This window comes from Triticum dicoccoides, chromosome 7B (assembly GCF_002162155.2).
Source record: "Triticum dicoccoides isolate Atlit2015 ecotype Zavitan chromosome 7B, WEW_v2.0, whole genome shotgun sequence".
In the NCBI taxonomy this organism is placed as follows: domain Eukaryota; kingdom Viridiplantae; phylum Streptophyta; class Magnoliopsida; order Poales; family Poaceae; genus Triticum; species Triticum dicoccoides.
Window position 1 is genome coordinate 691,066,456 of NC_041393.1, and position 4,861 is coordinate 691,071,316.

At 44.5% G+C, this 4,861-nt stretch overlaps 1 pseudogene; it reads right to left on the reverse strand.

The window, feature by feature from the left end:
* Positions 1 to 267: 267 nt before the first annotated feature.
* On the reverse strand, positions 268 to 1,364 carry LOC119339401 (annotated as a pseudogene).
* Between the last annotated feature and the right edge of the window lie 3,497 nt (positions 1,365 to 4,861).

Sequence of the window (4,861 nt, forward strand, 5' to 3'; positions counted from 1 at the left end):
AGTTGAAAAGAAATACAAAAACATTACTAAAATTCAACAAGAAGTTCAAACCAAGATAGCTAGGCAAGGTGTATAATTCTTCAGCAACTACTACCTCTATAAACTTAATATAAGATCTTTTAGATCACTAGTGAGTGATCTAAAAGATCTTATATTAGCTTACAGAAGGAGTACTAATTACATGATAGCCGACGAAAGGCATGCCAGTGTAACAGGCTTGTAATTACCAACATTTATGTATCACCCCCATCGTTATTCAGCCATACTCTAGTTTACTCTAGTCTTCTTCGGAGAAGGAGGTTTCATGATGGTCGGTTTTCACGTGCAATCTTGAACCACTCCCGCGCTTCGACCAAGAGGGTCGGGAAACTTCGCATCAAATGGAGGTACTCACCAGACGTCGCGACCATCTTGAAATTGTCACCATCAACGAGGAAATCAAAGCACCGAGCTTTGAGTTTGGGGCAGACGTGGTCCTCCGCGAGCTCCAACATTGAGACCACACTGTCTATAGTGATACCGTTGCCGCATAGCTTGTCCTCACAGATCATCTTCAGCTCCTCCATCCCATACCTATCAGCGGCTACAAGAAGATGCTGGTACTGTGCCATGGTGGACGCGAAATCAGCGGCTACAAGCAGACGCCTATCAACATGGCGACTACTATCATTTTCGCCGGCATCGGGTAGCGAACCATGATACATGTAATGGAGCAAAGATCGGAAGGTGGAGGCCTCCATGTCTTGGATGGTGATCGAAGTCATCTTGCTTTCGGCCATCGAGCCATAGAGCTGCGCTCTTAAGACGGGCGATCGGGCCGCGAGCACCAACCGATGTGCGCTGAAGCTCTCCCCACTGACGTCAAAGGAAACATCGGTGAGGTCTTGTTTACCAAGCATGATGGCCAGATCATGACCCCGACCCGGCGGTGAAGCCGGAGGTGTCCAGTTTTTTTCCCAGCTGATGTCAACGGAGCACAGCACCTCGAAGTAGTCATCCACCACACAGTTGGCCTTGAGATCATCCCTTTCTACCAGCAGGATGTAAGCAGCTCCTTTTTCCGTGAACTCAGGGATAGGCGCGCTGTTGAATCCCATTGTCTGCACGGAAGGCGCCGGTGAGCCGGTTTTGTCGAGTAAAACCATGTGCGTGGACATCTTGGCAGCGCTTCCTATGACGGGGTACTCAGCCAACACATTGAGAACCAGGATGATGCCGCTTCCGTTAGAATACGCAACGCATTTGCATCCAGCAACGACGGTCGTAGCCAACAGAGGGCCAACCTCGGGCGGCACGAATCTTACCCGGAACAGGAAGCGGTGGCTGTTTCTTGTGGGGATTGTGTGGCACGAACCTTTGGCCATGATTGAGTTCGACTGGGGAACCACCGGCAGCTGTAGGCGATCGGTGGCGACCAAACCTGTAATATGTTGAGAATTAGGGATCTGTGATCTGTCCCCGTGGGGTTTTGAGGGGAGTATAGCAGGCAGCCGCCGCTCCGTACACCAAGCGAGAGATTGCAGTGCCGCGCGCCAGGGTTGGGACTCTCTAGTTTTTCCGTCTTCGTTTTCTTTTTCCTTTTCTATAGAGGGACTAGTACACGTTAATACTAGGAAGGCCATTAATTGCAGTTTGATATTAGACTTCGATTGTACCGTGTTCAAAAAAATATTGGGCATGATATAAATTACACATTAATTTTGTGATTGGCATGGACATTCTTCTTTTTTTTAGCCTGGTAGACATTCATATTTAGTATGATACTAATTACACGCTAAACATGTTTAGCGCTCGCTATTGCTGCATTTTTTTATCGTTGGATCAACATGGTTTGATGACCAGGATTAAACTTTGCTTTCAAGCCCACCGCACCATTTTTTTTATCATTTCTCAACCCGTCGAACATCTCAACTAACATCCATTAGATTTTATTCTAATATGTTATAAACTCTGTCATGGCAGAATGTATAAGGTATTATGTTCTAAACAACAATATGACATTTTTTTAATCATTTTTCTAACCTGCCGAACATTTTATGTGACACTACGAATCATCTCAGAAAATGGACATGCCTAGTGACGCCCAAAAGCATCGCCAAAACTCAGGCAAGAACGTCGCCAAAGTTGTCTTGGGCGCTGCCCCGAGAGGAAAGCACCTGGTGTGTAACATCTCAAATTTTCAATTTGATATGTTATACATTAGATCATCATTGCATATCATATTTTTTATGCATTTTGGCTGATCCTAGAAATTCTAAGCAACTCAAGGACCCACGGAGAGAGTTGGGGATTTCGTTATTTTCATATTTGAGTTTTCTCAAATTTTGGAAAGAGGATCATTCGGTTTTCATTATTTTTCTCTCCGGAGATTTCATATATGAAAATAAAAGAGAGGGGATAAAATGACTTCTCTAAAATAAATAAATAATGGAGGAAAATTATTAAAATCAAACAAGATTTTATTCGAAGTTTTTTTGCAATTTTATTTGAATTAGAAAAATTGCACGTTTTCAAAATTGCATTTTTAGGCCAACAAAATGTTCACCTTGTTCTAAATATTCCAATTAAACGGCGAAAATTTTGTTTTGGCTTTTCTAGATTTTTCTTGTATTTGTTAGGAATTTTTTTTCCGTTCGACGATATGTTATTTAAAAAAAAGATCCCGCCCGCCTGGGCCGGAGCCCAGCCAACCAGGCCGGCCCGCCTAGTGCCGCGGCGCCTCTCCCTCCCGTGCCCGGCTCGGACTCGCCGGAGTCCGGCCGAGCCACGCCGCCGCGTCGCCCCTTCCCCAAGTCGGCCTCCCCCCCGCCTCCTATAAGTACCCCGCCACCCCGCCGCCTCGCCACCCACCACCGCGCTGCACCCGCAGCCGCCGCCGCTCGTCGCCGTAGCCGTCGCCGCCGCGCCACGAGTCGACACCGCTGTCGCCCTCTCGCTGCCCCGCCGGAGTCGCCCCGCCTCGCCGGAGCTTCACCGGAGGTATATGCCGCTGCCGTCGTCGTTCGTTTTTTTAGAAACCCAAGATTCGTTTTTTTATTTTAGATCGGTTCGGTTTTTCCGGTTTAGTTAAATAGCGTACGTTCATTTGTACGTTCGTTTTAACGAACGGTGTTCACTCGTTAACCGCAGACAGCGAACGTTCGTTTGTTAGCCTGTTTGTCAGTTTTTCTTTTTCCAGGGTTTTCCCGCGATTATTTTCGATCATGATTTCTGCCCTGATCTTCGTTTTAGTTTATCTGTTCGCTCGTTTATCAGAATCAGGCGATTCAAACGCTTAGATCTTCATCTCGAAGCCCTCTTTCTGTTTAATTAACTTGAACAAGATTTTGGTACTTTAAATTTGACTTAGTCCAAATTAGTAACGGATCTTGTTTCTTTCGCAGTTTGAGTTTCGTTGCTTCGTTTGATTTGATTCTTTTTGCAAACCGGAGTTCTTAAGTTGAACTTTCTGGTTAGATCTCTTATTTGAATTTTACCCGTGCTTCTAGTTGAGTGCTTATGGTATGCTTGTTTGTTTGCGATGGAGTACCCGGAGTACGAAGCGTGCTACTACGCGTCTCTAGGTTTTGCGGATCATCAGCAAGGCAAGTAACACTCTGATCATACCTCTTTACTATCTAGTTTTTATGCATTAGATCAACCCTCAAACATTGCATGGTTAGTATCTGATTAACATGTGGGTTTTGGGAAGTAGATGATGAGGTAGAACCTATTGCCCTGTTTATTATCCAACCTTTGAGAGTTACTTTTACGTGATGCTTATATTGCTATGCTATGCTCGTAGACGTGGTTTGGGTGAGTGTATCCATGACAGATGTGAGTATTGTTAATTAATGGTTAACTTAAGGTGACTACTTAAATACACATTTGGGTGGATTGTTTGAGGCACCATGGAGTACCCAGGGGTTGTCAGGGCACCTGGAGAATCCAGTGTTGTCCTAGGATATCCCGGAGTACCTGTGTGGTCATCCTACGGTTCGCCACCCAGGCTCAAAGGGATCATAAGATTATTCATGCTAGAAACTTCCGTGTGCAGCCACAAGCCAATATGGGCTCTAGCATAATTGAGTAAGTTGCGTGAAGCTCTTGAAGAGGTAGACTAGCCGATGTAGTGGGTTGTAGGTGCTACTGTCTATCCAGAGTAGAGAGTTAATGCTTCAGAAATACTGTGTCTCGAATCTCCGACCATGGATGTATTCGAGTCTTGTGGGGAAAAGTGCACAAATCTTTGCAGAGTGTACAAAATAATCATGGTTAGCCGTGTCCCCGGTTGTGGACATCTTGAGTATCCGGTTCTTAGATTATCATGTTGATCTCGTCACTCTAAATATAATTTGATTGGCTTTAATGATGATGTTTAATTGTGAATTTGGGATTGAGTTGGAGGAACCTTCTCAATGTTTAACAACCACCATGATAGTTAAATGAAATTTATTCCTTTGTTGTAGGAAAAAATTGACTTTATGCAAAACTATAACCATAGAGCTTTTCACCACCCAAATATGCATGTAGTGATAGCAATTATTCTGTTCATTACTCTATGTGTTACATTGCCAGCATATTCCATGTGCTGACCCGTTTCGGGCTGCAATGTTCATGTTGCAGACTCTTTAGACGACGAGTAAGGTGCCATAGGTCGTTGTCTTTCACTCAGCTATGCTGTTGGATTTGATGGACTCACTTTATCTTCCAAGCCTTCCGCTGTTATCGTTTTTAGATGGCCTTAAGCCATATTATTGTAAGAAGTTCTCTTTTGAGACATTCGATGTAATAAGTGTGTGATTGCTACTCTGTTATAAATCCTCGAGTACTGTGCATGTCAGCATTACTGGTCGATGACACTGATGCACAGAGATCAGAC